This window comes from Notolabrus celidotus, chromosome 14 (assembly GCF_009762535.1).
Source record: "Notolabrus celidotus isolate fNotCel1 chromosome 14, fNotCel1.pri, whole genome shotgun sequence".
Lineage (NCBI taxonomy): Eukaryota > Metazoa > Chordata > Actinopteri > Labriformes > Labridae > Notolabrus > Notolabrus celidotus.
In genome coordinates this window covers 8,231,418-8,257,187 of record NC_048285.1, presented here as the reverse complement: position 1 = coordinate 8,257,187, position 25,770 = coordinate 8,231,418, and the positions used below count along the sequence as shown (strand labels likewise).

Genomic DNA, 25,770 nt, shown 5'->3' with positions numbered 1-25,770 from the left:
AGACAGAGAATTGGCAGAGATGGCTTTTCACGGATCAGGGATCTCTGGAGACTTAAAGGAACAACACAAGTCTCTGCAGATGTGAGGGGGCAGAGGTTCTGCAGCTTTCTGTGTCAATATATTAATTCAGTTTTAATGGATAAAGACTGATACTAGGGTCAAGTAGTGTGAGTGGTGTATTCCTTATAACCAGGTCGAGGCATTCTGACCGTTTGATAGTTCACTGTAAATCCAGAACTATAAGTATTATTCTTTACAAAGCAGATCACTTCAGACACCATGGCATGCTTTGAGTTTCTGGTAATTGTGAGCTGTGACTTAACTCTAATGAAATAAATATTTTAAAACGTGTATGTTGTATCAAAGATGAGCAGATATACAAATGAACCGAAGATGATAAGTCATTACATCAACATAAAAAATAACAATTAACAATCAACAATAATTATTTGTTCTAAAAAAAGACCGAATTAAAGTACATGATAGATTTGAAGCAACAATGTACCTTGCTGCCTCGACATTGTATTAACTCTGCTGCCATGCATTTTTCAGAGAAACCACCAAGCCAAGTTTAATTCTTACAGAACATGAAATTACTTTTGAATTCTTACTGTATTTGTCAGTGAAATGTCATATCATATGGCATGAATAAGTAAATAGATTTGTCAGTTTTGTGATTAAAGTGAAAAAAACACACACTAGCTGTCTTTAGTTAAAGAAGTAAGAGCATCTTTGATACGCACACTCAGATAAAGTGATAGTGTTTTTCAAGAAACGGCATTTGCGGATTATTTTTAACTCTCTATTATATAAAGCACATTCAGTCTGTGAACACAGAGGCATCCTAAAGGCATGATAGGAAGGAAGTATCAGCAGAGTAGGAGACCAAAAGACAAGTAATATTAAAAGTGCAGCCAGAGCTTCTTGTAAGGGTACTAAACTCATCATTGGATAATGGGTCTGTGTATTTGGTGTATGTGTGGATCTGAGGTCAAATATTCAAAGGTTCAAATTTCAGTACAGATAGTTCCCCATGTTCTACAGGACAGATCCACCAGCTGCCAAAAACCCAGGAACTGGAAGTTGTACTTTGTAGTGGAGCAGAATTCTCACAAAATTGAAATATTGGCAAACATATTATGTAAATTGGCCTCATAACCATACTGACAACCTTAATGTGAGCTACATGCTCTAAAAGGCTCGTTCTTTCACTGCTCTGTAAATTGGAGCTACCTTCTTTGAGCACATTATTACCTCTGTATGCATTTAGTACACTTTTTAAAGAACATATTTGATCCCAGTAATTGTGCACAATACATTGAGTGGATTTAATTTTCAAAGTCTGAATAGTGGGACTATGAGCCATGGAGTTAACGTTGGAGACTGAAAGGAGTGTTTTCTCCACCCTCCTCCTCCTCCTCTCTCTCAGCAGTGACCTTGTTAACCCAGCTGCACTCATCTGACCTCAGCTCCGACCTGGATGATTGCAGTCAGCTGCTGCTCTGATCTTTATATCAGCTGTGATGATTCCTTTACTTATGGGGTTGGCTGAGACCAGGCTTATTTCAACATGGCTGAAACACAATGGGAGTAAAGTTGGTGTGTGATACACTGACAGTCTTGTGTTAAAAAGACAGTCATATACTAAAACTGCCTCACATTTTATGTACATGATACTTGGACTTATAGCTTTGGAAATTTGAAAGCACTAAATAGTTGATTTCCTTTAGACTCTGATTGATTTGACACAGTTCCTTGGCTCAGTATGAAGCAGAGTCAGATACCTGAAAGATTTTAGCTCCCAGGTTTCAAATTGATGGTGATTATGTGAGCTCTCTAAGAGCATTACCTGTGTGCAGATGACTGCAGGCAATGCACCAAATCACACACTTTAGGCACAACCAATGCATTTCACATTGATGGTGAAACTAGTCATTACTGAGAGATCCCAACATGATAATGAGAGCACCATGACAGCTGGTGATTTGCTGCCTTCTTAGCCTCCCTGAGGCTCTGCATCTCTCCCCATATCACTAGGATTGTAACTTTATTTCATATTCAGCTGTCAAGGAGGTGAGACACGACTGAGTCTGTTTATGCAATATTGCATTAACACAGGTTGCAGTTCCACCTAATGTGCCTTCCTCTAAGAAGACAGGCCACTAATTCATCATTACTGCTGTGTTTGATAGAGCTTTTATATCACACTGAAGATGAAAATCACCTTTATTGCAAATGTATCTCGATAAATGCACAATGCATAATAGACAGGTTCTGTGTATTGTGCATTGTCTCTGTGAGAAAGCATAATGGAGGAATGAACATATCTTTTTTCTTTAATCTCAGAAACTCATGTCATACAGAGAGGAATCAAATAATATCTCTTAAAATGCAGCCATTTATTCAAAAGTCCTGTGTTCCTGTTGTTTTTGTTCTTATAGCCAACAAAAATGTCAGGAGCTTAGTGATCTGAAACGTTTCTCACAAATTCAATGCATCTCAATACTTGGGACAGTCATATACTGTTGTACTGAACAACAGTATGCTATGTAAGACATATACTTTTTTTATTTCTGCAACAAGGAGTCTGTCTTCATAGTTTTCTTGGAATGACCTCAGATTGAGACCTCTGATCCCGTGAAACCCTTGCACAGGATTTCTGGCAGATGCTTATATCATACTACAACTGCAGATCATCCACAGGCTGTTGCATGAATATATACACAAACACAGCCCTAAAACACACTGAAGACAGTGAGCCAGCATCCAATATATCAAGTGGTACTTCTGCTGTTTTGTTTTCCTCCAATGAATCAATGAAATCCAAAGTCTCATTTCAATTTTACCTCATAAAGACTCACTTGTGGGAAACATGATTGTGTTACTTACTTGAGATGCATTAATCATTCTGAAGCTCCATCTAACTTTTATTAACTCTTAAAGTGGCAGAACATTCCGACCTATTTGATTTATAGGTTATACACAGATGTATAAACAGATGTCGGCTCTACACAGAGTTCTGACCTCACATGGAGCCTCTCTAGACTGGCAGATAGTCCTGATATTAGTTTGATAGTAACTGCAGCTGAAATATAATGTATGGGTAACTGTCTGGGATGTTTAGGTGGAGCAGCTTAGTGTGATGAAATGTTACTGGTGCTGCTTGTCCTGGTACTTCATTATACCTTAAATAAAAATGAACCGTTCTGATCCTTTATTGATACCTTTATTTTACTCACCAGTGCCTGTAGCAAGAGTCCTGTGGTGCAGTAAGTGCAATAACATTGATAATATAGTGAATGGGGCTGCTAGGCCTCTAAGTCCACCAAAGTAAAGTTTCACTAAAATAAATTTTAAGTTATTATCCCTTTTACAGCAGTGAGCAACATGCCATAAGATAGATGAGCCCCTGACAACAAGTATATTAAATTTCATTTTTTAGGGATGCATCTTTCTTCTTTATCTCCTATAACATATTCAGATTCCAAAACTCAGGGTGTCTGCCAAAGCTGATCTAATACCACAGCTGTCTTTTTACCAAAGTTAGAGTCTGTATTATGCCTCCTCTCACTAAAGAGAGGAGGCATAATAAAATTACTTGGGCCACATAATAGCACCATTTCAATAAAGAGGTTCAAGCTTTCATGAATATTTTTTGTGATAAATGTTCTTTGATCATACTTTGTTATTGCTTGTAGTTGAGATAAAGCTTAAAGGCTTCTTTTTTCTCTTTATTGTTGAGCACAGTTGGTATCAGGTAACAGCTGTAGTTTGGTGCATGATTTCTGTTCTATGAAGCTGTGAAGACTTTTTCAGAGACATTGTGAAAATGGGGTTTGTATCTTCAAAGCAACGTTATTGAAATTATTTTATGGTAAAAAATGAATGGTTTAGCCTCAGTGTCCATTACGGCTTCATTAGTATCTCTTTTGAACCATAGTTTCAGCATCAAGACTCCAACTTTGTGCTTGAGCTCTAAAGGAACAGAGGAGGAAAGTGATTGATTTTTGCAGTGTTAGCAAAGTAGAAAGAAATCTCTTTTTACTGTAAATATGATGATCATAGAACGTCATCATTTCAGTCTGCTGTCTTCTTCTTTTCCCATCTAATACAAAAGTCATTTCGACATTTCCACAGGGTGTGTTTATATGAGCTCATGGCTGGATCCTGAATAATTTATTCAGATGTTTGGAGAGATAAATGATGATTTTGTGGCTCGGCTGTCAGACTTTAAACTGAGAATTAGAGAAACAGCATGAATTATTGCGACTCTTTCAAGCTCTTTGATCAAAAAATCTGTTCTCTCTCTGTGTGTGCACTTATTTGCAGCAAGGCTTTGTGTTCAAGTGATTTGAAGTTTTTGATTTCATAAGAATTAATCTGAAGGATTTTTGGTAGTTTTTATGAATATGCATACAGTTTCTGTCCATCTTTATGAGTAAGGGATAATGGTGTATTATCAATAGAATATCGACTGTGTGAGACAAGACGTCTTAATCGAACCAGTTAAAGGCATTTTGAATTGATTGGCTGATGTCTGCACTTACGATGGTCAATTAAAAAAATAACCAAATAATGTCTGCAGACACTGCAGGCAGTTCTGCCAGTGTGGCTGCTGTCGAGCAATGTGAACATCTCCCAAGTTGATAACAGCCTTTTCCCATCCTAAAACAGCACATTAAATCTGAAACACTTACTGGCTAGTGTTTCATATGTATTCTGTTACAATGAATAGAATAATCCAGTTTGACATTGCTTCCCACTTCAATATCAGTCATGTTCTGACATTTTTAGCAGAAGTATATTTCTGTTTCTAGAATTGATTAAAAATCTATCTACAACATTTTGCTGGCTTAGGTAAAAATGCATATTTGATTTTAATGTGAATGAAACAATTGATGGTAGTATCATTAAATTGTTGGATATTTTTGTAACCACAACAACAAAATGATAATCATATTATATATCAGCCATTAAAAAACATGAAGATGATCGACCGCTTTTTATGAGAGCCTGTATTTAAAAAAATTACAACAGGAAGTGATTTGAATTATTTTGTGGCTTATTTCAAAGTCTATAGTGATAACTGACATTCCTCAAATTTAATATATTACCACCACCGATAGGATTAAGCCAAATTAAAGACAAAGGGTGAGAAGGACAAGAAAGAAAGAGAGTAAATACGAAGTAATACCTGCATGGAAAGCAGCAGATGAAAATAGGGAACACGGTGACAGATGGAAGTACTCACAGCTCACAGCATGTCTCTGCAGAGAGATGGAGGGTGAAGTGTCCTCACTGACCTTGCCATGAGAGCCATGACTCACTCTTACTGGTCTGCATGGCTGCAATCAGTCACTCTGGCTTTAACATTGTGACAATGTGAATGCTGTAAAGTTTTCATCAAATGAGTGCTTGTTAAAAGTAACATCAGATCTGTAGGCCGTAACTTAACATGCTATGTTCTTTTAACTCTATCCATCTTCAGTGTTGTGTTTTATCTTTTAAAATGTCAATTTGGAATTGCTTGGCTTTAACATTAAAGGCTGATTTATACTTCTGCGTCTCCCCTACGCAGCAGGGGCTGACGCGGACATGAGCACCACATACTTGTGCGTCGATGTGTCCGTGTCGCGCAGCAGTTCTCCGCTGAAACGTCTGAGGGCAGTGCGGTCTCTCTGATAGCCGGTCGCCTGCTTCCTGCCCCGCTACGATCTCTGTTTACTTTTCCACAGCGATTCAGAGCGTGTTATGTTAATCTACAGCTGATGCATGTTGCTGTTATCATACAGACATGATTACATGAAGAATAGAGAGGAGGAGATGAAATACACGGCCGATATGCGGCCGATGTCCGGGATCCCAGAAGTGCTGTAAATGCGGGAAAGACAAAGCCGCCGAGCGGTCCAATCACAGAGCTTGCGGTCCGCGTCGGCTCTACGGGGAGTTACATTTTGGAGGAGGTGCACGTCAGCTACGTGTGTAGGCCTCGGCGTAGGTACGGGAGCTATGCAGACCCCTGGTGTAGGGTACGCCGTTGATTCAACGCAGAAGTATAAATCAGCCTTTACTATGAAAGAAGTAGTTGAGTTAAAATAAAAAAATATATATGTATAGATTGATCATTATTTTCTCCACTGACTTGACATGATTCAGTGTCAGAATATGTTGAAGTGCAGATAAAGGCCTCACTGACTATCAGTTCCTCCCCTGTTTCTCTCCTCTGTTGTTTCATGCACTCCTGCACAGCTCCAGGCTCTTTAATTTTAATTAAGACTCAGGTAATGGGTTCATGACCTTATTACCATGGTTACAGATGCAGATCAGGTTGTATTAGTGAGCCTTGAGTTTTAAGTTTGAGCTTCAGGTTTAATATGGATGACACATAACACACTGATGAGGTGAGAGTAGTGAACTTTATTTCAGAATAATTAAATCATCCCTTGTTATTAAAAACTCTTAACCATGCACCAATTGTGAGGATAAAAAAAAGCATGATTGAACTGAACTGAATGACTCACAGTGGCATTCACAGATGCTGTGACTAACAGATCTGTAACATACACAGTAAAATGAAGATATAGTGTGACAGTTATACTCTGAAACTAATAACTGTCTGAGCTCTTGTGTAGGCTATGTTATACTGTTTTCTGTCCTATACTCAGTTTTATGATAGTAGTTAGTTCCAATACAATGTACACACACTCAGTTTATACTGTGTATACAGGGTGCGATTTGTGAAAAAAACAGAGGGGGGGATATCTCAAAAAAAATAACACAAATTTTGGTAAGCTTGCAAACAAAAATAACGAATATTGCTTTTTCTGAAACAACCTCTCTCCAACACATTAAAATGTAGCCATTATGTATTTTAATTAGTTAATGTATTCACATAAGTAATCAGTTATCACAAATTTAAATAGATGTCAAAACATGCATCAGTGTCATGGCGGCCCGGACCGGCAGCAAGGCAGGTGCTGCTGGAGTCTGTGCAGCCAGAGTTACATTCAGGACCGAATTCAATAAAAACGTTTTTTGTTACAAAACAAACCCCAAACCTGGTGCCATATCAAGGCAATTTGTTGGAGATTTGGCGTACAGAGGCAGTATGATCGCTTACATCTTTGTTTTGTTGCTGCTCTCGTTGCGTTGCTGCTGCGCCGGCCGAAGCGGCGGCTCTCTGCAGGCCGACTGTGTTGTCTTTGCACAGTGGAGTCATCAAGCCGCATATTCTGAAATCCTGTCTAGTGGAAAGGCCAATATACCAACTCTGTCCCGGGCAGGATCCACAGTGAAATCTTCCCGCCCATACCACAGGCTGATCAGCTACCTGATGATCACAATCCTACTGGCAGGTGACGTTCATTCTAATCCGGGGCCGGTTTGCAATATCGAACAAAAGACGCTGCTGCTGGATTCACCTGAGCTTGTAAATGCTGCTGAAATACACCAAGGATGCGAAAACCGGTACGTAACCTCCAACGCAACCCTGCAAAAAGCCATCTTTAACCCGAGTGACTGTAAACAAACAGAACACTTTAATATAACGACGGTTAAAAGAAAGTTTAATTTCTTCCAACCAGTTAACCAGGCTAAAGTGTTGTGGGACAAGCGAAAAAAGCCGAATGGATTACTTGGCGGACATTTGAACATCAGAAGCATTGCATCAAAGACGGAACAGCTTGAAAGTTTGCTGACTGATTCGAACTTGGACTTTCTTTGCCTCTCAGAAACATGGTTAACTGAGTCATCACCAAGGACTGCTTTTACTATACCTGGGTATCAAGTTTTTAGGAAAGATAGAAAATTAGGGAAAGGAGGAGGAGTTATTTTATATGTCCGAGATCATTTTCGATGTGAAGAAGTACATTTTAATTCTCAGAATGATTTGGAAAGTATTGCTGTCTCTATTGCATTGTCCCCTAGTATGTCTTTTACTGTTGTTGGAATTTACCGACCCCCTAATTCTAACAACATTTTTCATGACAAACTGAAATCATTACTAAAGGAAATCGGTACTAAGGCTGAATTGATTTTGTTAGGCGATTTTAATATAAACTGGGCTGATAGAGCCATCAGGAAAAAACTCAAAAGTACATCAGACCAATATAATCTCTCTCAAATCATTCAAGGCCCAACCAGGATTACACCATCATCACAAACACAGATAGATCTTATTTTTAGTAATAAACCTGAAAGAATTATAAAATCTTTTAATTTGGTAACAGGTATGTCAGATCATAATCTGACTCTAATTGTAAGAAAACTAACTAAAAAACGTTTTTTATATAGACAACAAGGTAAAAGTTTTTTTAATGCTATACCTAAAAATTTAGTCAGCTCATTTGAGGATAAATTAAATCAGTTGGACTGGAATGATGTTCTGCAGTCAGATGACATAGAAAAGGCATCTAACATTATGATGGCCAGGGTCTGTGAAACCAAAAATGAATTTTGTAAAAAGGTCTCACACTCGCATAAAAAATATAATCTACCATGGTTAAATGAGCACCTTTGGAGGTTAATGAAGCAAAGAGATCTAGCATTGAAGACAGCTCTTAAATCTGGATTGCCCCATGATAAGAGAAACTTTCAGGGACTGAGAAACAAAGTAGTAAAACAATTGAGACAGGCCAAAGCTGATTACTTCATTAAACTAATAAATGAGTCTAAGGGGAATAGTAAATTAATTTGGGATAATATTAATAAAATCACAAAGAAGGAGGGAAAATCAGCTCAAAATTGGGTGATCAAGGAACAATCAAAAGTGATAGAAGATAAAGAACAAATAGCTACAATCTTTAATTTATTCTTTGTGGATTCAGTCCAGTGTCTGGCCAATAATTTTGGTGTAAGATCAAAAGTTCTTGAACCTACAAATAATGAATTCCCTGTATTTGTAATTGAAAATGTTTCAGAATCCTCAGTTATAAAAGCACTTGACTGCCTAAAAGGCTCCAAGTCTAAGGATGTCTTCGATATTGATGCAAGATTTTTTAAAAAGTATAAAATGACACTATGCAAGCCTTTAACTCATTTGATAAATTTATCAATAACAAATTCTTTTTTTCCTTCCTCCTGGAAGGCTGCAATAGTGACCCCTGTCTTTAAATCAGGTGACAGGACAATCCCATCAAATTATAGACCAATTAGTATCCTCCCAATAGCCTCTAAAATCGCAGAAAAGGTAGTTTGTGATCAGTTAGTTTCCCATTTAAATGAAGGTGAATTTACTCTGCACCCAATGCAATTTGGTTTCCGAAAACACCACTCGACAGAAACAGCAAATTGCTTTTTTGTTGAACAGATCAAAAGTTACCTTGATAAAGGTGGTGTTGTTGGAGCCGTGTTTTTAGATTTTAAGAAGGCATTTGACACAGTCAATTATAACGTTTTACTTTCAAAACTTTCAAAATTTAATTTATCTGTCAATGCCTTGACCTGGATGGAATCCTACCTAAACAATAGGAAACAATGTACAAGAGTGGGTGATAAATGTTCATCATTTGCCAGTTGCACAGTAGGGGTCCCCCAAGGGTCTATTCTAGGACCCATTTTGTTTAGTATGTATATAAATGACCTTCCCCAAGTGTGTCCAGATGTTAGCATCCAAATGTATGCTGATGATACTGTTATTTTCACCCATGCAAAAACCAAAGAACATGTTGCAGCCAAACTAACAGCTGCAATGAGCAAAGTGTCGGACTGGCTAGCTGATTCATGCTTGACCCTTAATGTAAGTAAAACAGTTTGCATGTATTTCACAGCAAGGAAAAATAATTCAGTAAATCCAGACATTTTAATTAATGGTGATGTCATCACATCTGTGACACATGTGAAATACCTAGGTATTATAATTGATGCAAACCTGTCTTTCAAAAAACAAATTAGTAAGGTCATCAGCAGTGTTAAACTTAATTTGAATAATTTTAAGAGCATCAGGCACCAGTTGTCTCCATCCGCTGCAAAGCTTTTTGTACATGCTATGATTTTTCCCCATCTGTCTTACTGTATAACAACTTGGTCACAGGCAGGTGTGACTACACTTAAACCTGTGTACTCTCTCTATAAACAGACCTTAAAAGTACTGGATAAAAAGCCAAGGGACCATCATCACTGTAATATTTTGCTAAAATATAATTTTCTCAATTTTGACAACTTCTTATTTTACTCTGATGCATGCCTGATGTTTAAAATTATTCACAATCTCGCACCCCCTCCTCTTAGAGGATGTCTGGTCTCTCCTGGCAGTGGCAGTGTCAGGAGGACCAGAGCCTCCTCTAGAGGTGACTGGGTACCACCGTTCAGAAAGACTTCCTTTGGTCAATCTGCTTTCACGGTTAAAGCTGTGGGAAAGTGGAATTCTATACCCACAAATATTCGAGACTCAGGGAGCTTTGCAATATTTAAAACCAGCCTCAAGCTTTGGCTAAAGTCAGCTCAAAACTGCCATCACCAATGATTGCCTTGTATTTATTGCATTTATCGTAATGCTATTATTTATTGCGTTACTGTTAGTATTTGTTGTATTTATTGTACTAATTTTAGCTAATATCTCAAAATGATGGACTTTTATGTACTGTATCGTGTTATGTAGTGTATTTGGTGTTTTGTGGTTGTTTATTTTTTGTCTACCTGCCCAGGGACAACAGATGTAAATTAGCTGCTAGCTAACTCTGGTGCAATTTCTTTTAATTGTGCGCTGTCCCTGTAAAAATAAACAATAAAATAAATAAATAAACATAAATGATATTCATACAATATTACTAATTGTATTCATCTTAGAATAATGAACTTAAAGTATCTAACATTAGTTATAACATTTAGAATTAAATTAACAACTTTAGAACATGCAACCCTAAACTATTCTAACAAGTGTCATGCCAGTGTAAAATGAGATTTCTCACCAAATAGTCCTTATTTAATTCTAATTTTATTTGTATCATTGAGTTCTTTAGTGAAGTTCAAAATACGCATATTTCATATATTGCACTGCCTCTTTAAGGTTGCTCAGGGTGACATGGTTTTGAGTTGAAGTGAAGGTGTCACATGAGTTCGATGTGCTGTTGTCCTACGTTGATGAAGGGTCATTAAAGGCATGACGACGCACAGCAGAAGTTGTCACTTGGTCTTTCTTCCACACAGTCCTCAAGTGTGATTTAATTAAGTTTCTAGTTAACGCTGTTGAAGTTTAACAGTTCTGAAGAGATACTTAAACAAGTTACGGCATTACAGTAATTTTGTCATTCAACTTTTTTGCGGTGTAAAAATCAGAGGGGGGGGAATCCCCCACATCCCCCCCAGCAATTCGCACCCAGCCTTTAACCTAAGTAATAATCTAATGTAACAATTTCCACTTGTATTGGATTAATATTTGACCAGGAGGAGTCTTTCTGTGTGGAGTTTGCATGTTCTCCCCGTGCATGCGTGGGTTCTCTCCAGGTACTCCGGCTTCCTCCCAGTGTCCAAAAACATGCACTCCAGGTTAATTAATTACACTAACTTACCCTTAGGTGTGAGTGTGTGTGTGAATGGTTGTCTGTCTTTCCATGTTTTCCCTGTGATTGGTTGGCGACCTGTCCAGGTTGTAACCTGCCTTGCGCCCAAAGTCAGATGGGATATACTCCAGCCCCCCGTGACCCAAAACGGGATACGCGGTCAAGATAATGAATGGGTGGTCTACAAACACAATTGCACACCAACAAAGCTAATAAATCAAAGTAAGTAAATGAGTGTTACTGTATCAGTGAAATACTGATACAGCAACCCCCCATGCACAGCAGAACATGTCAGGTATAGCTGCCCCTGATACATTTAATTTAATTTAAAATCTGTGCTTTTGAGCTAAAACAAATGTTGGTAATATCAATAAACTACAAGTAAAAAAAGGCATGGGAATTTCTCTCTCTCTGTATTGAAAACATAACCTCTCAGTTTATCAGACACACTCTGACTGTTGTTAAAGTAACCAAGTTAAGTCACTTTCTGCTTTAGGCCTACATATAGGAACAGTTTCAGCTTCTACCACCTTTAGACTTACCTTCACTATATTTCAATGCAAACACTGCTCTTCTAACTGCAGCATTTTAACCATTGCTGGACAGTAACAAAGTAAATTTACTTGAGTACTGTACTTAAGTACATTTTTTTGATTATCTGTACTTTACTTGAGTATAATTATGTCCAAGTCTATAGGAATTGATAAGATGTCATTGATGTCAAATGCAATATCAATTCTGCTTATCGATCCAATACTTGATTGAGTCACTCAACAATGCCTGTAGATTTTCCACAGTCTGCATGCTTTGTACTAATATTAACATAGTATAGGACATACATACCTTAACTGATATGCTAAGACAGGAGAGCCCTCTTTGACCTGTGTTTCTAAGAGAGACCCTGTGCACTGGCAACTTTGGTTATTGTAGTTACAACAGCTATTGAAACTTATCTTGCAAGAGATCATTTTTGAGTATATTCTGTCATTACATTGGAAAACTAGGATGCAGTTGCAAGGACTCTTCAACAAACATCTGTTGCAGCTGACATCACTGTTGCATTCAGCTGAAAGTCGCCAGAATACAGGGTCACTCTTTATACTGAAACACCAGTGGCAGGGAGTGTCAACACATGTCACTCCTGATGTTTAATGCCATGCTTTATTAATAAATGTTTCAGCATGTTGCTGGTGTTTCCACCCTTGCTTGAAATCACTCAGCCACATACATTGCACTGACTGCTTCTCTCAATGTCATTATTTGGCAAGGCACACAGAACTAAGTGAAAGGTAATGATACATGAAGCATAAAGGCAAATAAAGACAATGCCTCAAACTAGTTAGAACCGGTTATCATGTGGATATGGTTCTCAGTTCCCATCCTCAAGGTCAATAGAGCATGACCACTAAGAGAGACCAAGCTGATGCTGACACTTATCCTTGATTTATTTCAATTGTGTTGAATTCTGCAATAGGATGTTGGTCACCCAAAGTCATACAATAACTTAAAAAATGTGTTGGCATATTTAAATGTTAGAGTCTGATAGTACCTGGTAACTTTCAAGTAACAAATATCAAAGTTTGTTAAACATTGCTGTTAACTGAAAATAAATTCCCTGCCTCCAGCCCCCACTTCTCCTCTTTATCTCTTTAAAAACAGATGCATGTTAGTCTTTTTGGTTTGAATAGAAAACAAAGAGAAGCACTCATCACAGTGAAGAGAACATTACTTTAGGGCAAACACATTCAGACAACACAAACAACTCATTCAACATTTCATTAAGGGAGACATTTATCAGACTGATGGAAGGTTCTCATTTGTCTATGCCAGACAACGCTTTATTGGGGTTCCTCACCTTAAGTAATGGAAATAGAGCAACAAGAGCGTCTGTTTTCTATTTGACAGACCTTTTTAAATTCAACCGAACAGCTATAGACGTTTAAGTGCTTTTGCCTTGTCCCTCTTTTCATTTTTAAGAGAACTCTGTCACAAAATGTCAGAGGTCCACTACAGTATGCTTATGAACCAGGTCTGTTAGCAACAACATGGATAACTTTAATGTCATGTGACACAGTCAGTCAATATCTGAGTGTGCCCTCTTTAACCTCCACTCACCTCTTTTTCTCTTTTCTTTTATTCATGTATATTTCACGTTGAATGAAACCCAATTAAATGATATATTTCTCTGCCAGGTAGTACTTTAAAATGTCTGCATATTGACCAGTTTTACCCTAAAGTCATTTTCAAGGATTACTTGATCTCAGCGTTGCGATGGCTTGATAAGTAGTTCTGCTTTGTGCCCCTGAATGTCTCTTTGGTTCATTAGTTTGTAAAGAAAAGTGAGGCTGCAGTTCTTTTCCATCAATTCTATATAAAACCCCAAAAGCAATGAATTTGTTATCTATACTAAAAGCAGTGGCTGTCAAGGACAAGCAAGGGTTATTCATGTAATACCCCTCAGACATTGCTGATGTGGAGCAGTTTCTTGTTGGTTATTGGTTGTTTAAAAGTGCAATTGGCTGCAATGAAGCTCTGCTGCTTGTCTTTGAGTGAATGTCATCAAAACGTTGATGCAACTTGGAACAGGTTGAAGAGAAGGACCCTCTTTGTCTTTATGGAAAGTCAGATATATACTGGAGTTAATGTTGTGAAATCCATTTTTGATATTATTAACTAACTGTTTGGCTTGTTTGCTGTAAGCTTTAATCCCCGGTGAACAGTTGGACAGGTCAAATTCAGCAAACCCTACCCCATGTATCCATCGAGCTAATCCTTCTGTTGTTAATAAGAAATAATGTTATTTGAGCCTTCAGTGAAATGTTCGGGATCAGATGTAATTTTAACTTCAAACATCAGGTTCCTAAATGTGGTCAAAATATGATAAACAGCTAGCATACTTAAATGAATGTTGATGTGCAAACAACTGGAGAAACACAATCATCTTATTATCATTTTGATAATACTAGTTTTAATTAGGCTTTCCCCTCCCTTAGTCTTTACCTTATGATTACTATATAATGTTTTTTTTTCCATGTTTTCGTATCCCTTTGATATAACAAATAAATTTGCTGGGCAAAAAATCTACCCTCTCTCCTTTACTTTAGGAAGTCTTAGGTTATGAATACTAAATGCCAATGGCACAGAAGAACACCATGCCATGGGGTTCTTGTAGAGCTACTGAAACAGAAATACATCAAAAATACACTCCTACCTTTTGATACAGCACCCACCAATATCAAGGTCTCTGTTCCATTCCACTGCATTTTAGCCGAAACACAGCTGTGCATGCAAAATGTGACTGTGGGGTGAAGGATGTGAAGGGCACAAGTGTAAGAGCATGAGCTGCTGAACGGCGAGGAGCAAGAGGCCCAACAGAGTATGAATCTATTAACAGCTCCATAGACTATTGAGATTGTATGTCCTTAGAAAAAGGATTGATTGGGTGGCTAATCTTCATGTCTACATGCCTACCTTCCTGATCTGTGTGTAGCTTGCTTGTGCAAAAAATGTGTATTAGTGAAGCCCTTCAAATTGTAACAGCTAGCAATCTAGTTGTTTAATGTAGATGTGTAAATGTGATAGATTTTGGTTACAGTTAGCCCCTGAACAATGCTCTACATCCTCTCACCAAGGCTTCCATGTGAAATTCATTGCGCCACAGTATAGAGGCTGTGCATTGTACTCTGTTTTGGGGAGCAGTTTATACTCTTGCCTCTTCCTCCAGCGTTACCATCTTAAGCTTGAAATAAAAACATTATCAACCAACCCAGCCAGCCTTTAGATAACCTTTGTGACCCAATGTAGCGGATTAATATAAAGTGGGGCAAAAAAAGTATTGTCAGCCACTGATTTTGCATGTTCTCCTACTTAGAAAGATGAGAGGGTCTGTAATTTTCATCAGAGGTACACTTCAACTATGAGAGACAAAATGAGAAAAAAAAATCCAGGAAATGACATTGTAGGATTTTTAAAGAATTTCTTTGTAAATTATGGTGGAAAATAAGTATTTGGTCACCCACAAACAAGCAATATTTCTGGCTCTCAAAGACCTGTAACTTCTTCTTTAAGAAGCTCTTCTGTCCTCCACTCGTTACCTGTATTAATGGCACCTGTTTGAACTCGTTATCTGTATAAAATACACCTGTCCACAGCCTCAAACAGTCAGACTCCAAACTCAACCATGGCCAAGACCAAAGAGGGGGGCAGGTCGACACCAATGATTTTTTCTGTCCAGGCCCGTCTGAAGTTTGCCTGAGAGCATATGGATGATCCAGAAGAGGATTAAGAGAATATCATGTGGTCAGATGAAACCCAAATAGAACTTTTTGGTAAAAACTTAACTCGTCGTGTTTGGAGGAAGAAGAATGCTGAGTTGCATCCCAAGAACACCATACCTACTGTGAAGCATGGGGGTGGAAACCTCATGCTTTGAGGCTGTTTTTCTGCAAAGGGGACAGGACGACTGATCCGTGTTAAGGGAAGAATGAACGGGGCCATGTATCGTGAGATTGTAAGCCAAAACCTCCTTCCATCAGTGAGAGCATTGAAGATGGAACGTGGCTGGGTCTTCCAGCATGACAATGATCCCAAACACACTGCTCGGGCAACGAAGGAGTGGCTCCATAAAAAGCATTTCAAGGTCCTGGAGTGGCCTAGCCAGTCTCCAGACCTCAACCCCATAGAAAATTTGTGGAGAGAGTTGAAAGCCTGTGTTGCCCAGCGACAGCCCCAAAACATCACTGCTCTAGAGGAGATCTGCATGGAGGAATGGGCCAAAATACCAGCTACAGTGTGTGCAAACCTGGTGAAGACTTACATGAAACATTTGACCTCTGTCATTGACAACAAAGGTTATGTTACAAGGTATTGAGTTGAACTTTTGTTATTGACCAAATACTTATTTTCAGCCATAATTTACAAATAAATTCTTTAAAAATCCTACAATGTGATTTCTTGGATTTTTTTTTCTCATTTTGTCTCTCATAGTTGAAGTGTACCTCCTGATGGTAATTACATACCTCTCTCATCTTTCTAAGAGGGAGAACTTGCAAAATCAGTGGCTGACTAAATACTTTTTTTGCCCCACTGTATGTGAGCGATTAAGGCTGAGAGGGATTTTCACAGCATACATATCAAGGCTGTCTACAAACGACAGATGATGTTTTGATAACAGATTGGGGCTAAAACTGTAATATTATCCCAAGAGAAACCAGGAAGAAAACAGTCCAACATTTCTGCCTTATGAATTTAGAAAACATTACCAAGCAATAACTAAACAGTCACTTGGCAGTGGAATCGATTTGTGAGATGAGGTGAATGAAGAGTGTAATAATACCTGGTACACACAGCCCTGCAGCTGGTAGTTACAGCGAACCCTTCATGTTTTCACTGTCATGTTTTATCAGCTCTGAGCACTGAGTACTGTCTTCAGCACAAAATTGTTTCTTTAATGATGCAGTTGCAAACAATTAAGACTCATGAGCATGTCTGTGTGTTAGAACTGAGCTCTCAAATCCCCACTGATTACTACTGTATGTGTCAAATCCTCTCACCTCAAGCTTTTGGTTGGATGTTTGCAGCAGTTACATGTGGAACTGAAATGAAAATGTGAGCTCATTGCTCAGAGCTGAGTGAAGTTTCAGAGAGAGAAAAACATGAATGGTTAGGAGATGTAGATGAAGTACTTTGAGTCTAATTGCACTTAAACAGTGTGGTTTCTTATGTTATGAGTTCAAATTGAGATTTATGCTTTTATACAGTTTCATGGAGACATTTACTGTCATGAAACATCAGTGAACATCTGAAGTATACTTTTAAATCACAAAAATAATGAAAATGAGCCCTGGCTGGACCACAGTGTCCTGATCATTTTTAGGGCTGAGACCAGCTGGAACTCTTGGGAGAGTGTCTGGGCTCAGAGGGTTCAGCCTGGCAGAGCTGAAGTTTGATACGCTCTACTGACTCCACTCCGTCTAAATGGAAGAAACTGATCTCCAAGGTGTCTGTGTGTGTGTGTGTGTGTGTGTGTGTGTGTGTGTGTGTGTGTGTGTGTGTGTGTGTGTGTGTGTGTGTGTGTGTGTGTGTGTGTGTGTGTGTGTGTGTGTGTGAATAAAGTGAAAGCACTGCCACTGAGGGGGAAAAAGCACAGACACACACACACACACACACACACACACACACACACACACACACACACACACACACACACACACACACACACACACACACACACACACAAACATGCACATGTTCACATGAGTAAACTTGGCTGAGCCACTTAGTGGCATTCCCTGATGTAAAGTATAATGATTTCTGAGAAATAAGGTCTCTTCTGGACTAATGCTTTGCAAAGTGGCTTTGGAAATTGTGAAAATGACTCCATATTGCAGGAAAAATAGCTCTTTTACAGAAAGCAGATATAATTCCATAATATTTAATAATGCATACTGGCACTATGACCGATATAATGAGTTTTTACTGAGAGTAGCATTGTATTTTTCTCTGTAGTGCAACTTATATTGTTTTAATGTGCTAATGTATACGTAAAATCTCAGGTTCAGTCCGCAATGAACCTGGTAGTGACTGGTAATTTAACTGACAGGCAGACACTGGCAGTAAGACAACAGCAGGAGCTGCATTAGCATTGCTGCAACATCAGTGCCACCATTCTTGCTCAACAGCAAGAGTTTCAATATGACTTTTCCTTACAATAAATATTACTCACTAATTGAATTTACCCCTTTAATTTTTATCATAATTAATAACGTGTTCTGTGTGGTAATAAAATAGTTTTTCCTTGCTGTGTTTTGAGTATGACCACTTGTGACACCACTTGTGATTTGTGAAGACCCTGTGATGTCATCTTGTCGGTCACTCTGATTGGTCAATGAGCTGTTTCTCTTCAGGAGCTCGTTGGGTTAACTGGCCACACCTGAGGGTCTAGAGTGTGTCCAGACAGGTAAAATATTAGCCTGCAGCTACAGCACTGTCTCTTATTCTCTGACTGACATTCAGGGCAGCTGCTTTTGCTGTGTGCAGTTTTTAGTCTCACCTTGGTGTGGTTTCTCCCTCTCTCTGGCTTTCTCTGACTGTTTCTGTCTGCTGAATACTAATACATGCTCTGAACTCATCAGTGCTTCTCATTTAATTAAATTAGCCCTTCAAAAGCTTATTTGCATAATACAACCCTCTCTTGTGACTGTAATGCTCTGAGATTAAGTCCCTTTATAACACTATAATATGAATGAAGAATTACTTTGCCCAGTCAAGCAGGATTTTGTTGCTAATTGTGCCTTTCCAAGTACAGGCTAGACCACACTCTTAAGTCTGGTAGCTTTGCTTGGTCTAGACTCTGTTCCGGTTTCTTTTGTTTCCCAAATCCCATTACGGCTAGTTTTCATTTCATCAAGTATCACTGTCCTCAGTGAAAGTAATGCCCTGGCACAGTGTTTTTTTTCTTTCTTCTTATTTATCATTAACCTACTAGGCTTAAAAATGTAACCTACCTGGACATTATTTGCCCTAAATCCAACATAAGCGATGATATAGTACATTATTTTCATTCAGTCACTCATTTTCTGCTGATTTTCATTTGTGGCTCTGAGGAAATATAGTTCTGTCCCTGAATAACGAGAGGGTTTTGCTTCATTGATCTCAAGCTGTGTGTTTCCACTGTCAGACATGACTGTGTTCAGCTTTGGCTGCAGTAATCCCTGTATTTACAAACTCTCATGCTGGGAGCTTTGCCCTGTTCAGGGCCACTGACTGCTGACTTCAGCCTCCTGTTACTCTAAAATTTAACTTGCTAACAACACATGCAGTTCTCTCACAGACTGAAAAATACAGATTTAAAAAAACAAACCAATTCATCCAAAAGCAAACAGCTCACTCAGTAATTAAAATGTTTTATATTTCAGAGTTGTGTTTTACTTGTTCTGATACGTTGTCTTCAATTTCAGCATTGGCAGGCAGGTGGGAATACTGCAGTCCTAGGGATGTTCTGAAGATACTAATTTTGCTAATGATTTAAACATGAATGTAAATTCTGACTAGCTGTCTAGTCTTAATGTTTGAAAAACTTGATTAAAAAAACGAACTGAGCTCAACTTATTTGGCATGGCTAAACACAGAGGCACAGAGTCTGCAGGTAAACAATCGTAACTATTTTGCGGAGTGTAGCTAACGTTAGAAGAGCTGAACTGATGTTCATTTCAGACCCTGCATTATTCTACTTTTTATTTAATTCAAATTTTCTTGATTAATTTGATTTATTTGCATTTTGTAGGCTTGCTCAGATATCTTTTTTAATAACATTTTAAATAAATCAAATTAATCAAAAAAATTAGAATTATAATAATGCAGGGTCTGAAATGAACATCGCCCAAAGTGGGTATTTGGTGGGTCAATTTCAGATGGCTGTTTGTTTTGTAGTGGGTAAATATCTGTACCAAAATAGCCATGTAGTGAGAAATAACAGTGCTTCACCTTCTCTCTCCCTCCTGCTCCTCTGCTGTCTGCATGTCAGGGCATGACAGGGACAGGCTGACACACACAAACATATGCACACACAGGAACACCACGCGGCACTGTTTACTACACTGGTTGACAGCTACTCCGCTGAAACCTGGCTTTCCAGGTCAAGACTTTATGACAGGGCTACTGAATAAAGGCCCTTTTGAGTTTATGTTTTTGTGGCCCAGCAAGATGCTTGATATGTTTTTCTCTCCTGAGGGATGATTTCAGAGCACTCTCCAGTCATTCAGCCCCTAAAAATATTCCATGTACTTTTGTCCATCCCTACACTTGTGTGCATGCAAATCACCACAATACAATAATTAAAACACTAATCTGACTTAAAAATGTTGAACTTTGAGCACGTTGTTTGTTTAATCCTTACAAATGTGTACATGTTTTTCACCCATGAAATTCCCACCCTAGTTCAAATAGCATTGCAGATCTAATAATAGATGCTTGCACACGGACAGACTTATATATATGCAGTGCATACACACACTTGATATCAAACGCCCTCACTTGGGCTTCAGCTGTGGGAATACAGCAAATTAGCATAATGAATTAAACACAGCTTTACCCGGCCTGGGCAGCCTCACAGCTCCAAAGCCCTGACCAACTCTTTATCTTTAACTTGTCCCCTGCTTACAGTATTTGCACAGCTGACCGGTCACCAGCACAACATGATTCATCTAGGCATTGTTTTCAACCCTGGTTATGGTCTTAAAATGAAACAAAGAAAGCAGACAAAGCTGCGTTATAAGCTGAGGAAAGCAGAGAAAACAAGTGTCTGGTTCTTCTTCACAGAAATCCATTTCTTGCCCTCTTGGGGTCAAACTGTGAATTGATTTCCCTCAGTCAATTTTCCCATAGTGACAACTCTCTAAGCAGTAAATCATTTAAGGAAGTACACACTGGACAGAACTAATACTTTCATGAGAGGAGCTGCTGATGCTCTTTACTGACTGCCCCCTGTAAAAATAATTTCCATTAACACTCTCTCTCAGGCGTTTTCATGCTTCAGGAAATGTTTCTTTACAACTTTCTACTACTACTCTGGATTGTTATGGCAACAGCTCCTGTGTATACTTCTTACTTAAATACAATATTTTAAATAGAGCTTTGACTGAAAGCAGAATGCAATTTTTAAATCAGGTCAGGAGAACCGCCAATGGACTTATTTTTTACTGGGGCAAAAAACACAAACAAAACAAACTTGCATCATATTTCTTTACCAATTTGAAACTGGTTTCTGCTGAATATATTTGACAACCCTGATATTGCATGCAAATAATAATTATGTGATGAGAATAGTCCTTACCAAATTATTGTAATAAGTTATTTTTGGTGTTGTAGCTCTATTCGGGTAGATCCCTGCCCTTCCACGTGTACGTGGAATGCTAAATCCTAAGGATAGTACCTAATTTGCTTGACATGATGGCAGAGGGACAGCTTACTGTCTCCACCCCTTCACTTTACATTTGCTGCTGTATGACGTACATTTTTTAATTTGCCTTGTATTTTGTATGTTGTGCACATTCACTTATCATTGTTCTCTTCTTTCTCTTCTCTAGGTAAGAAGGAAGTCTTGAACCTGACCCAACTGTGCGTAAGTCATTGTGTGAGTGTGTGCATGTGTGTTATGAATAGAAAGCAAGATTTCATGACACTCACACACAGTTAGTCAAAGCTGCTTGCTGCTTACTCCTTCTTCCATCCTGATGGCTCTTTGATTAGATTTGTGCATCACATTTTATCATGTGAAGCTGTTTGATTAGTTTCTAATGGAATCAGGAGGATCTGAGTGAAATCAAAGCTGCTGTGATCTCGCTGGTTTAAAAAGGTTTTTTTTTTTGAGAATGAATCTCATTCAGAGGCTCTGAGAATAGTCTTGAACATGAAGCTGGTGGAAGAGCATTTGTCTGATGAAGATATATTTGTGTCTGAAGACTGACATGATAGCATGATGTGCTTTTTCTGTATTTGTTTGCGTTAAATCAGGGATACCAAATAACAGGAGCAAAGCAGGGACATCCTAGAATACAAAATATGAATTAATGGAAATAGAAGAGCACCACATGCTAAAGAAATGTGCTTGGTCCTAATGCATATGTATTACATTGTGATGTTGTTGAACAGTCCTGTTTGTCTGCAGTTTGAAGAGGAATTTGAGACATTTCACAAAGAAATCTGATGCGTTCAAATAAATGCAGTACTTAAACAAGAGGGTTTAAAGGAATGAGTTTTAGTTTGGTTCTTTGGTGTCGTATTAACTCTCTTAAAGTCCTGACCCTGCTCAGCTAAACTGGACAGTTCCTTTGGCTACACTACTTCAGAGTTAAAAGTAGAGCATTTATTGTTTGAATTGAGTATTGGTTGATGGATATTACCATAATTCATGTCATTCATGAAATGCATGTTCACAGCTAAAAACATTCATCTGCATGGCTTTCTGCTTTAAAGAACAGGATGTTCCTGTGAATATGTCAAAGTGAGCTGCTGAGTTTGATTCTTAAAAGTTTCTCACAGTCTGCTGTGACCAGGGCTGAATCTGTCACTAATGTTCATCTCGAGCTGGGATCTGCTTCACTGACGGAAGGTTGGCTGTTCTTTGTACTATGATAGAGATGTTATGTGAAGCTGTGAGTATTAACATCTCTCACTTTGTGACGTGCATCCTTATTTCCAGTCTTTCCTTTCTCTCTTTGACACTTTATTACTTAGCTCACGTTTAGTCCCCTTACTTTTTCTCTCCGTCTGTCACCCACTCCTTGAGGTTTATCTCATCCAGACCATCCACTACTAAAATCCTTCAACTGTCATGCATCCACTGTAACTTCACAATATGAGAACAGACAGTTCTCCCTTCCTTTGTCATTCATGTCTATCTTTTTTTCTGACAAAAACTGATCATTTATATAATTTCAAGGTGTGGAGAATAACCACTTGAGTCTATTCTCGCAGTCTCTGAAGTAAAGTGTGTAAAAAGGACAGATGCTTGATGCACTTATTATTGTTTTGTACTTTGATTGGAAAACTATAATTAATGAAACTAATGTGAGGCTGTGTCCTGATCAGACCTCTGAACACACATAGGAGTTGACACAGTTCCAAATTGTCTAGAATGTTTTGGTGCTTCAGAAAACCAGCCAGAGCTGAAGAAGGTGAAAACAAGCTTTCTGAAAAAAATCATAAATGATGATAAAACACCACTCTTCTTAGTGCTGAGATTTAAAAAATACTTGGCTAATACACCACCATCAGCTTCCTCTGCTGACATTCTGTATTCAAAAGACATTGCGCTTATTAAAATTCACCAAACTGAAGGTATCGTTTCAGAGATTACAGCATCATAATTCAACAAACCAGATATTCATGAAGCATGTGTGCACTTCAAAGCTTTTACTCCATGTGAATTTTAAAATTAAAAAAAAAATGTAAATTACTCATAGCCTTTATCTCGTTTATAATTTATTTTAAATAAGCACTCTTTGAAGGCAGCTTCACTCATGGATTGATTTGTAGTTATCTAAAATTTATGAGTAGCATGTTTAACTAGCATGGATATGCATGATGAGAAAAGCACAGACAGCATGAATAACACTGATGGGAAAATGTTCCATATCTATCAAAAGTAACATTGTCTCAACATTAAAAAGTGTTGTATCAATTCATTAAAAATGTTGAACCTTTAAATTGTTCATTGGATAATGCATTGTGTGTAATTTTGCTCCTTCTTTCATCGTATCACATTTTAAGGCCGGCAACAGCAGCTTCATCTGCGTGTCCATCTCCAGTGAGATTATTCCCCTCTGTCAGAAGATTCTGATACTCTTCATTTTTGTTGCATTAGTTAAAATATCTCTACATGCACAGGCAGATAAATGATTCTCCTTCAAAGCAGCTGAATAGATAATCCCCTCAGACTAAAGGAGGGTGAAGCTGTGAAGATTCAGCAGGAGGTCATCCCACCTCTCTTCAGGGTTATCTCTGTCTCAAACGACGACTGCTGAGTGTGAGCTGTACGGCTCTACTGCTGTTGAATTCTGGGATGTGAGCAGCACTCTTTTCCCACCATTCCCAATACTTACATCATTACAGGAAGTACCTCTGAATTCTTGTAGGGAAATATGGTGTAAAATGTATATTATCTTTAGGTTGAACCTTTCATCCAGCATTTGATCCATGGGATGTTTGTCTAATTGTTTTTGCAACATACTTATGGTAACCCCTCATGCCACTGTGGATGTTAACGGTTGATACATATCAATCTGAGGTTCTTCCTTCACACACAAATTATGGTTTTCATTTGAATGTTGATGGGTTTTTCACCAAAATGCTAAATCTTATGTGTAACAACATTCCCAAGGAAATTCATTTCAATTTGTTCATCTTTTAGGGGCAGAATAAATAAATAGATGTAGCAGAGAAACCGAGAGGTGATATGTATTAATGTTTGCCTGCTAGCAGTGGTTAGATTGCATGCTAGAAATTTTAACAAGTAGAGAGAAACTGATGCAACCTGCATCTTTTTCAGGCCACAAATTATTATTTCATTGGCTGCTCCCGCTGCTAGCTAGTACTGTTCAACAAGCTGCTAGTGTTGCTGCTCTAGCCAACCAATCACAAACTAGATGGGGCGGGACTAGTCACTCAGGCAAAACTCAGGTAAAAAGATGCTTGACAGATGACAACCCCAGAGACAGAGTAGCCACTTTTTAGAAATCATTTATCCATCAATAATATAGTTTTTACTGAGCAACCTGTTAAAGGCCCTGTGAGGAGTTTTGAACTGGCTGAGAAACAGACTGAAAATGATACTGATGCCTCTTTATGACCTTCAATAGCAAACAAGACCATCAGCAGCAACACTGGCACCTTCTCTGTTGTCATTTTTAATGCCTGAAACCGCCCTGAGGGGGTAGGTGTCAGACCAGATGATGGACATCTTGCTTCAGAAACAGACTTTATTTGACTGTTTTCATGGAAAATAATCACACTGCCTGATAAAGTTGACTGTTAAAAGACAAAAGGATGAGGTTTTTGTTGAAAACACTACTTTTGCATGTAAAGGACAAGTGATAAGAGGTATCGCTTTGTCCACAAGGGGCGCCAGAATCGACACAAAACAAAAGTTCCTCACAGCAGCTTTAAGTAATGCTCCAAATATCTTAAATGTTGTTTGTAGATAAAATAGGGTTTGATAATGAAAAAAAGGTTGTTCTGAATCCCAGACATTTCAAAATAACACATTTTAGAGATGTAATCGCAATATCATGAAACTATAAAATATTCACTTATGTTTTCATATTATCAATTTCTCATGTAATCTCCCATGTAGATTAGATAGTTAGGCGGTGATCAAAGTTACAAAACCTTCCAGATTTGTGCAGAAACACTGCCGTCTTAAAATGTCTTTAGTATACATATCTTTGGTTCAGTTTTTTTTTCTCTAGTCAACATTTTTTCCCCTGATCATTCCAAATCGCCTTTTCCAGCTTCTTCTCTTGATTAACGGTCCGCTACATTATCATTCATAGAGCTCAGGCTTGTTACAAATCTCATGTAAGATGTGTCAGGGTTTTTTGGAGCTTGAAGCTGCTCAGTTACAATGATCCACTCCACTGGGCTGTAGGAAGACATTGTGCACTTCAGATTAAGAGCAGTGACACAGACATGCCCTTCAGCCTGCCTCTGATCTCATCAGGTCTACTGTCACTTACTGAGGAGAGGGAAGAGAAGATGTGTTGGACTTAGAGTG

At 38.3% G+C, this 25,770-nt stretch overlaps 1 protein-coding gene across 8 annotated transcripts in view; it reads left to right on the top strand.

Annotated features, from left to right (window-relative positions):
- The window catches only part of lsamp (limbic system associated membrane protein), an 899,933-nt gene that overhangs the window by 502,319 nt on the left and 371,844 nt on the right, over window positions 1-25,770 (top strand). For 2 of the 8 annotated variants that reach the window (XM_034701356.1, XM_034701357.1), the window contains exon 2: window positions 21,584-21,618. The exons of 5 other annotated variants lie outside the window; for them this stretch is intronic. The gene's annotated coding sequence lies outside the window, so the exon portion shown is untranslated. The remainder of the gene's footprint in view (window positions 1-21,583; window positions 21,619-25,770) is intronic. One more of the 8 variants, XM_034701358.1, reaches the window with a different exon arrangement.